An 11136-nucleotide genomic window follows, 5' to 3' on the forward strand; every position below is an offset into this window, starting at 1 on the left:
ATGCCGGAGGGGCGTTTTAAAGCTGCTTCCGCGCCACTACGCGGCGCAGTGGCCGCGTCGAGGTGGCGCTGGCCGATAACTAGGAGCATGCGCGTCCGATATTCGTCCGCTTGCCTGTCTGATAGCTCGCTTCGCCTGAGTAGCTGCTTTTCAGAGCTTGGCCGCGGGCGACCTCTTCGCGCCGCTCGGGCTCGTCAGCCCTATGTGGCTGGCATACTCAGCGCGTGTCTCCTCGACTGCGATGGCAGCGTGCATTCACGGTAGTCGTCCCATCTGTAGCGCGTCTTTTAGGAGTGAAATTAAGCGCTGTCTAGTTTTCGTCCACAGTTCCTACAAATTCTACAAACTGATGCTGCGGCGTTTCGCAAGCGTTATTGCTGCTGACGGCCTCCTCCAAATAGTAGAAAGTGGCTTCTGCGATGGGCGTCTGGATTGCGTTTTTGTTTATGTATTTTTATTTTATGGCAGTAATGTTGCCTAAGACTTCTGCCTGTTCTTTACACTTTTGGGCGGCACAATAGTTACGGAATGGTTACGCTGCACGGTAAAGTTCGCCATTGCGGGGCACGGACTGAATCTGTTCCTCGAGAAGCGGTTCTGATACAGCCGACTGTTACAAATTATGTTCTTCTTGTAAGTTCATGGAGCACATTGTGTCTAACCTCATTTCAAAATTTCTTCAAGAAAATAACATTCTGTCACAACACCAGCACGGCTTCAGGAAAGGGTTTTCTACAACTACTCAGTTAGTCACCATATTTCACTTCCTTGCTTCCGTCGTGGATAGGGCTGGCCAGGTAGACTTAATTTTCTTGGATTTCAGCAAGGCTTTCGACCTAGTACCCCATAATAAATTAATTGAGAAACTTGAACTGATAGGGCTGCGAGATTTTATTATTGCTTGGGTATCGAGGTACTTAATACAATGCAAACAGTACGTAACTATTAATGGAGATGATTCTTGTGCTCTTCCGGTCACATCTGGTGTCCCTCAGGGCAGTGTGCTTGGGCCGCTCTTGTTTTTGATATATTGTAACGATATTGTAGATGTGATTAATGAACCTGTACAGATTCGCATGTACGCTGATGACTGTATTATTTTCAATGAGATCCGATCAGCTGACGATCAGGCAATACTAAACACGTCCCTTAATAGTATCCACGCATGGTGTAATCGATGGGGCATGAAACTTAACTTCGAAAAGACTGTCCTACTACGTGTTACAAGAAAACTTAATCCATTTAAACGCTCCTTTTTTCTGGGTTCAGGAGAAATTACCGAAGTAACTGAATATAAATATCTTGGTGTTACATTAACAAACAACTTAAGCTGGAACACTCACATTTCTAACACTTGCTCGTCTGCCTTACGAAAACTTTGCTTGTTGCGCCATAAACTAAAAGATTCACCACTTCAAGTTAAGAGACTAGCATATGAAACCTTTATAAGGACTAAATTGGAATATGCGTGCATTGTATGGGATCCGTATACTCTCACTAACATAAAAGCACTTGAGCGGATCCAAAGGAAAGCTGTGCGATTCATGTGTTCGCAATACAATAGAACTGCTTCGGTCTCTGCATTAATGCAGTCGAATTCCATACCAACCCTTCAGTCCCGGCGCAAGTTTCTTCGGTTGAAATTCTTATTTTTGTTATTTAACCATAAACTTGGAATTAATTCTTCTCCGTATCTTAATCTGCAGAACACCAGACAATCCCGACACTCCCACCCCCTTTCTCTGACCCGTACTTTGCAAAGACTAACTTATTTCAGCACTCTTTCTTTCCCCAAACCATCAGTGACTGGAACAGCTTACCAGCTTCGTGTGTACGGTCTCTTGACCTGATAAGTAACCATTGTTAGTTTGTTTTTAGTTTGTTTTGTTAGTTTCTTTTTCTTTTCCACGTCATTTCGCGCTGCTCGTTTTCTGTTTGCACTTTGGTATTATTGCTCAATTTGTGTTCTGTTTTGTATCCACTCCTGCTTGGGCCTCACGGCCTGCAGTATACCATAAATAAGTAAATAAATAAATAAATAAAATAAATGATTGGCGAAAGAAAAAAAAGAGCGCTTTATTTCTCTCCTTTAAAAACAGCACATAAATGTGACGGGCGCCAAGGAAGCACTCGTCATTGCAATTGCACGAGCGGCGAAAAGAGCCCTCCCGCGGCCAATCTTTGAAAAGCAGCTACACACGCGAAATGAGCCATCAGACAGGCGAGCGGACGAATATGGAACGCGCATGCGCCTAGTCATCGGCCAGCGCAGCCTCGACGCAGTCACGTACTGCGCCGCCTAGTGGCGCAGAAGCAGCTTCCAAATGCCGCTCCGGTATCTCGGAAAGTTTTTGTCCATGACTGTACGCGAGCAACTCAAGAGAAGAGGTTAGCGGCTGCCGCAGAGTGCCGGCTGCGGAGCTGCGCTGATGCTGCAACTCGGCATGCGGGCTCCGGGAGAGATAGATAGCTCGGCGCGCAGTGCCAGTCCGGAGCGGAAATGACGTCACCCGCCACTGGCACTTGTGGCTTACGTCCTGGGGCCGTCTGCGGCGAGAAGGCAGGAACGTCGAACTTCCTCGATTCTGCCTATCTGCGTTACTGGGTGACGGAGTCACGGTCAGGCGGACATTCGTGGCTGAGCCAGTTCTTGTGCCGCTGCGGTTGGTTTTTCAACACATGGACGTCCAGCCAGTGGCTGAAAAGGCAACAGTGGCCGCCAATGATTAATAGACGTTCGCACAGTTGCGTATTCTATCCATCCAATGGTGTTTCCCATCGTGCACATTTTAAAAAGCTCGCCATTGCAGCGACATGCGTCCTTTCGCCCAACAGCACCGAAGACAAGTCAGAGAGAGAGAGGAAATTTTATTTTCCGTCCCAGATCCTGGTGGCCGATTCAAGCGGATGGATGATAACTGCAGCTCGGCGCGTTGTGATGCATACCCAACCCAGAGCTGATATGAGGAACAAGGGCTGCTTGTATTTTGCTCAGTGGAAAAAGTACATTACTTACTGGCTCTCTTTTTGTTCTTGCTGTCCGGGGCGTCACTTAGGTTTTATTTCTTGCTTTCTTTCTTGTGTCGTCACGTCATTCCCAACTTCCTTGTTAATTTCCTCCAGTGCGCATGAATAATTCACTACGGGATGACGACAACTACTTACTAGACATTAGTTCGACTGACGCTGAGGACACTCCAGCCTTTGTGTGCTCCAGGAAGGGAATAAACAGTTTTTTTTTATTCATTTATATAATCACTGCATTTGAAAGGCTTTACTTGCTGATGTACCGTTGCTTGACATGCCGGGTCGACCGAAGGCACGTCTGTGCCGGAGTTGGGAGAACAATTACCGCGTCCGTACAAACGAGAATCACAATGTATCCATTGGCTGAAACTTGCAAATACATGGCATTCACTGTTTTGGGGTGCAAGGTAGCAATGAAAACTTCGTCACCCCTTTTATTTCGCACAGGATGTCTCACATAGAAGCGGCATAAAATCCAGACAGGCAGCAACCAAACATCCGGGATGTACACGAAGCAAGAACAGCATTTAGTTCCTCGTGCCGTGGCACAGAAGGGTAAGAGGCCGACCGCCCGGGCTGCCGGAAGTCAAGGCTAGGGCGCGATACGCAGTTTAAGCGGAACTTGATCGGCTTTTGCGCAAGCCTCATGACAACTTTGCGCATATATTTTCTTTTTCTCCATTTCTATATTCGTCATTGCATACGATTGGAGTTATGGAAAGCCACAGACGAGAGGTCACTAAAATACAACCGAGGTGCGGTCCTTGGATTTTAGTCGCGTATATTTTCTCGCTAACGTTTTACTAACGTAGCACCGGTAAAGATTTTTCAGCTGAAAGATTTGTTTTGACTTCTGTATTACAGCGTGAAGTTTTGCAATTTATGTAGCTAACATCATAAACCAATAAGAATATTGAAACTTTGTAGCCTGGAATGTCAGCGATGTATACAAAAATGATTTATACAGTCACATTTGTACTTCTGCACACATGCAGATTTCTGTTTCCATTTGCGAACACTGTGAACCGCCAAGTTCAGTTTTGAATCAGAGTGCTCCTCGGAGTTTCGAGCGTAACCAGGCAAAATGCTCTTTTGAAAAGAAGAAATAACGATAGAGGTAGCGCGTCCAATCTCTCTTTACACTAGAATTGAGCAAAAAACTGGAAAACCATCCGAAAAAGTTAATAATTTGTTGCATCTTGTGACTAGAGAAAATATGTTCTCGAAAAAGTTTCCTTTCAAATGACAAATGTATGTTTCCAATGTACTGTGCGATGTCAGCGCACGTTAAGGAACCCCCAGGTGGTCGAAATTTCCGGAGTCCGTTACTACGGCGTCCCTCATAGCCTGAGCCGCTATAAGGCGTTGAACCCCAATACACCTACCTAACCGGATGACAGTGCCCTGTTTTGTGCGAGAAACGTCGCATTAGTTCGTTTGTACGTGAGGTGATATTGCAGTTGGACTATTACTGTGGCCGTCGCACTGAACAATAGCACGCTCTCAATGCTTTCCAGTACTAGAATAGGATAAGGTTGTTTATTGGTTGTCATTCAGGATGAAAAACATTGGCTGCTATCTGGCAAATAGGTTATCCTTTTTTTTAAACTTGTGCAAGATAGCGGACACGACGCAGACGGCTGACACACGAAACCAGCATACGCAGGACTGCACTCCTCTGTGACGTGATGATATGTTACAAGGGTGCCGTTCAGAATCAAGATAAAAGGACCAACAGTGTAGATTTTGCGCACTGTGATTTCAACGAGCCACTAATTTCGACCGCAAAGTATTCCTTAACAATTCTATACAGCATGAAAACGGTTACTTCCAAAACTTTTCAATGTGATGCACACGCGCAAGTCCACGGCATTGATTTTGTTCATTGTAGCAAGATGTACCGCAACATACAGCTTGAACAGTCCATAATGCATCTGACTAAACATCTTAGAGGCATTGTACTATTTATTCCGAGCAAATCCTTGCGCTCACTTGCAATAAGTAAACGTGAATGTGTGCCCAATGTGCTAAACGTATGCTCCTAATATTTTTAGAAAGAGCCGCCGTTGTGTCTCACTAGTTATGAAGCTCGGCTGCTTACCCGAAAAACGAGCGTTCGATCCCGGCCTCGGCGATCGAATTTCGATGGAGGCAAAATTCTGCAGGCCTATGTACCTTGCGTTGTCAGTGCTCAGTAAAGAACCCCAGGTGTTCGAAATTTCCGGCGCCCTTCATTACGGCGTCTCTCATAGCCTGGGCCGCTTTGGAACGCTAAAGCACCATAAACCATAAACCATTTTTAGACAGCAATGTTGTTGGCGCTTAGACTGTTTCATATTTTAGGGATAAAGGTAAACTGTTAGAGCACATTTAATGCCACTTTTACGTCTGCACGAAGTTTGTGAAAAGCAAAGTGGTTAAAAAGCCATATACCTGATCTTTTACCTCTTGAAATTTATTTTCATGAAATCGCGACCAAGCTCAGGCTGTGCACGAAGCCGCTTCAAGGATTTACTCTAAATTTATATTCCCGGAACATGGTTGTCGAGAAACAAACGAGCTCGAATAAGCCAATGTATCCCCGCTTGACAGCCCTCAGTACCGAAATAGCCTGCCTTATAGGGTACGCCCTATTTAAATATGTGTAGAAGCCTCTTAGACAACAAGCATAGGTGTACCCGCGACCTACTAAGTGCACACAGTTGTCCAGCATAGGCGTCCGATCATTCCTGCACAATATGCTCGCGCTTGGCGACGATACAAACTACAGATCCTCTCCCGCGGTAAACAAAAAGCGATGAGGCCACGACTCGGGGCGATAAAACGTGGGCGAAGAAGGCACTAAGAAAGAAGAACAAATCAATGCTACGGCCTTAGTCTGGTGTGAGAGCTCTGGATAATTCTGGCGCTTCTTTTAAAATACGTCGCGCTTAAATAAATACACGTTTATTACAATTTTTTTACGTATCTTCAGTTTGAGGCGTCGAATGGGCCACGAAACTCTCTTCTCATATTATGGTCATTTCTGACTGCATTCGCATTTAAAAATAGAACCATAAATATACCTAAAATGTACACCAACAACGCGTTTGTCTTAATGTGAAAACTAATATCGTTTCTACTTATTTAGCTGCTGCAATCAATTGCACATACATTTATTCTCACGATGTTTGTGCGCGGAGCGATTTCCGGCACGTTCGAGGTTATGGTGTATTCCATATTCGAAGCGGTCTGTTTTTCTAGAACGCTCTCACCGCCGTCGTTCAGCCTGTCAGCCGTTACCTGTTGCTAAAAAGCTTCTCTCCCCTCTTACAGCGCTTGTAAGGCTTTCATCACAGCCTTTTTTGTTACTAGCGGGAAGGACAAATGCTGTGCACTGCTTCTAGCATATTTACGACACAGGTAAGTTCAGAAAGTGTATTAACCTGTTGCAAACTCCTCGACTACCTTACTTATTTAACCATCTAAAGAGATTATTTAAAATATACCACCTACACTGATTCAAAAGCAGCAGTCGCGAGCAACGTCATCCAGATTAGCAATATTGCAAAAATGCCATGAAGGCCACGATTTTGTTTTCCAAGTTTATTGCGAAGTGTCCATACAATAGCATGTGCTGCATGGTCGTTGTAATGCATTTGTTGTTATTTTTGTTCGGTTATCCTCTTTTTTTCTTTTATTGCGAAAGCAATACTGCGCTTGGTTTTCAGCCTTCAGCGTCGTCCCGGCGGTTCCACGTTTGACCTTTAGCTTGACCTCTGTTGTGGCGTTCATTGATGCGCTCTGACATAGACAGCGTTGTAGACTGCGTTGATTTGGAGGAAAGGAGAGGCGCCTTACCAACTCTGTGGTTGAGTGGACACCTCAATAGAACTTTAAGCTAATTCCGGCGTTCATTGATGCGCTCTGACATAGACAGCGTTGTAGACTGCTATGATTTGGAGGAAATGAAAGGCGCCTTACCAACTCTGTGGTTGAGTGGACACCTCAATAGAACTTTAAGCTAATTCCGGCGTTCATTGATGCGCTCTGACATAGACAGCGTTGTAGACTACGTCGATTTCGAGGAAAGGACAAAGCGCCTTAGCAACTCTGTGGTTTAGTGGACACCTCAATAGCACGTTAAGCTAATTTCGGCGTTCCGTGCAGCACTCAGGCTTTCGCCTTTCACTACTGCAGTCGGAGCACCTTACCACTTGGGAGGTATGGGAGACCCTACTGCGCTCCGAGGACCCGGCCAAGCAAACCATCGCCGTAGGCCGGGCTGCCAGCGTCATGAGCCTCCGGGATATGAAGGTTTAAGTGCAGTGGGCACTCAAACTTGCTCGTAATTTGCTTTCGCAACCTTCCGGGCTTAACCAAGCTAAGCCTCTGTCAATTTTTACAAAATTAGTGGTATGAATGAGCTCGTTGTAACAAATCCTTCCTTGACTTCGAAGCGATGTAGCTACATCTGAATGAGGCAATGATATTGCCCCATGCCTAGCACCACACGGCCTCCGAGCTTAGTCGAAACGACGAAGAAGCGGCGGTTGGTTGGGGAGGCGCGCTCGAGCTAGACCTGGCTCCGGGATATTTGGGATTCCTATTCTTGGGCTCTCCCTTATGTCTTCCTGCACGGCTCTGCTTCGGTCGGGACACTGGCGGAAGTGCGATCCATGCTCCCGTATCTTGCCGACGACTCGGCGCACCCTCCTCTCTTGACCACCCCTGTTCATCGTGTAAACCAGCGGCTCCAAGGCTTGTACCCCGAGGCCTTTCCTCTTGAAGAAAATTCCCTGCCTTCCACTTCAATGGCAGAAACGTTGCCACCGCCCGCTCTAATTGAGACTGCCCTACAGCCCGCCCCTCCTATCTCACCCTTCAGGCCACAAGTACCCCTAAGTCCCTTCACGGTGACGATTTCGAGAATGCCCCCGACTAGCAGACTTACTACGAACGGGCAACGATATTCAACAGCTCGGAAGGCGCTGCGAAAATGCGGAACGTGTACTTCAGCCTTAAATACACTGCCCAGGCGTGGTTTGAGAATCACGCGTCCACACTGTCCATGTGGCCGGCGTTCCGCCGTCAACTTCTGAGTACGTCACACGCCAGCGTAGTTCCCCGCCTTCTCCGCGCCACGAGTCACGTTCACCTTCGCCACTCTTCGCCTTCTCGGTAACAAGAATCTGCAGCACAACGTGGTTCCTCGAGCCCTCGTCAGCAAACTAGATCCGGCGACATTTGGAGGCGAGGTCGCCAAACCCTGTTTTGCCGAAAAGCTTCCACCACCATGCAGATCAAATGGTCCCATGGAACGACCCACCGCCGAACAGTTTTCAGCGCTGCACCGATCGAACCGCCCCGACGTCGACCGCCGCAGCGCCGAACAGTTTTCCCAGACGCGCCGCTTTCGTCGCTCCAACGCCGAACCCGGAACCACTGACCAGATTCGGTTGCCGCTCCCCTGAAGTAACTTCCAGCCGACAGCCACTCCCAAGAGCCGTGCTCGAGGGTGCCCTAGCTGTCGACTGACTGTAGTTCCTTGATTTTCTTCCGTGAAAATTGGTAACAGAAGAGGTCATACTGACATTATGGTCGGCAACAACATGTGTACTACGTGGACATTCTCGATCCCCACCTGGCGGGGGGGGGGGGGGGGGGTTACCATGGAAATGGTCCACAACACCAACACAGTGACAGGACTCACGTTCCGCGCCTACAGCACAGCACAAGCGGAGTAAACCACGATTGCTCTCGCCCGCTCTCTCCCACAAGTGAAAGACGTCATTACCGACTCAATGGGGGCCTGTCGGAATTATGAGCTGGGTTGGATACGTGTTCTCTTCTCGCGCATCTTATAAAATTCGTCTCGGTCCAGCGACCCTCCAAATTGCCACTTCATCTGTGCTTCCGGCCACCAGGGACTCCAGGGCAATGCGTCTGCCGATCAGGCGGCCCACGCGCTCTCTCCCCGGGCACTTACACTTGCTCTAGAAGCCTACTCCGAGCCCATCTAACCTCTAATTACATTCAAAGACATAACTAAATCGTATAAGGACTGTCATCGTGGCTTTCCAGAATGCTCTAAGGGTCTCCGGTGAGCAGACGAATGGCTCCTCAAAACTTTTACAAATACAATTCTGTACCCGCCAGTATTGAGTACTTCAACTCAGAATTTGATGGTGACTGAAGCCTCTGTGAAGCGACTTTCTCCACATTGTCTGGGCCTGTCCTCACCCCCCCCCCCCCCCCCATCCCAATCCTTCATCTCCCACCCTTCTAGGGAGGCCTGGGGGGCGGCACTGTTCAGCTGCCATGGCCTGCAGTCCCAATGGACCTCAGTCTCCAGGGCGCGAGCGATGTTAGACGCCACTAGGGGCTCCAGAATAGGAGCTCAAACCAAGATTTATGAGGAACTGGGTCAATAGGCCCCAAAAACCTCCTTGTACTAGTCAATCAGTGTTTGCCACCACCACCACCAAAAAAAGAATAATTTGAGTGCCTCTATGCTGTAAAGTTTAAGAAATATTCCTTTTGACTGAACAAAGAGTTGACGCTCAGGATGACTTCTGCAAACGTGAGAAACTGAGGTGCGTCAGTTGGTGTACCCAAGGATGCGGACCGAATCTCGGTAAGGCGGCCGCATTTAAGTGAGTGAAATCGAAATCCACACGTGCGCTGACCATGTTACAGAATTATAAACAGCACCAAGCGCTTTAAAATTAATATGCCACCCTCAGCTACGCCATATCAATGCCACTCATGGAACTTCAGACGTTAAACCCAACGTATCATTATATTCTAAATAAAAGCGTGAAAGGAAATGCGATTTAAAAAAAAATTTGCGTGCGATTTTCCTTTGAAAATCAACAGCTTATCTCGCCTCAACAATCTGTTGTTCTTTTCTCTGCTTTCTGAGCTGACTTTTTTATTGGTATGAAAAAAAATGACATTGATTCTTATTCCTTCGTTTTTACTAAGGAGTGAACAGCAGATCGTAAGATTATAGTAAGCTCTCCAATGAAAAAGGTCAGCGGTTTGTCATGAGATGTCTGAGAATGTTCTGGAACAATTACGTTACTTGAATATATTCCCGATTGAAAGCTTTAGGGTGGAAGATGCAAAGAAAATGCGCAGTCGCTCTTGGTAGGACAATACACAATTCTTCCAATACAGAAGCACTTACCTGGAAGTTTCTGCGGTTGGTTTTTGATTCAGGAAAGCAAGCGCTCCAAAGCAGAGCAACGCTTTATATGCCTTAACTAGTGCCCATAACGTATAAAGGGTAACGAAGAATATGAGGACTTATTTACGATGCCTACACCTCTGGCGAAGTCGCAGCGAATCGCGACCGCGGCAGCCGCAGTGGAGGCGAGATAAAAATGGCGCTCGTCTACTCGTCATATCAATACGCATTAAAGAACATCATGTGAATGAAATTAATATGAAGATCTGGGTATGAATACTACCGCACAAAAAGACGAGCACGCGGATGAAAGGCCACACACGATGAGCGCTTGTCATGTGTGACCTTTATTCATGTGCTCGTGTTTTTAAGCTTTAGCATCCATTGTCAATATATACCAACATTCTCGACTCTTTGCACTCCATCTTAGTCCATGTTTCTGTAAAGAATATTCAGATCAGTGAATGTAGGGTAGCATCATGTTTTGTATACAGGCTGCAAAAGAAGAAAACCGATTCTTACACGCAAGAAAATGGGGAATATTTTTGCCGTGGAGATTTTTTTTTGTACTATCGTATATCGCATCACTATGGCAGAACCTCTGCCATGAAATACCTGTATATACTTACCTGTTAGCATATACTAACATGTAAATCTGCATTCATTATTTGACAGCGGTAATGCAAGATAATTTTAGTGAAAAATTTGATTTTTTTTCACGCTTCATTATTCTTTATTCTTTCTTGAGATGATTTTTATGACTGAACAGCCAAAATAAATTAGATCTTAAATATAAAATTATATTATCGCAGCTGTGGATATACTCGAGAGGAAATTTATATTTCTGTGCCTGTGGAAAATGGCAATCTATTGTGCACTTGTACGAAGGCGCAAAACTTGAATCCTTGGGATCAAAAAATTGAAAAGAGCAAAATACA

Source organism: Amblyomma mixtum, chromosome 1, assembly GCF_055824585.1.
Source record: "Amblyomma mixtum isolate Tamu chromosome 1, ASM5582458v1, whole genome shotgun sequence".
Taxonomy (NCBI): domain Eukaryota; kingdom Metazoa; phylum Arthropoda; class Arachnida; order Ixodida; family Ixodidae; genus Amblyomma; species Amblyomma mixtum.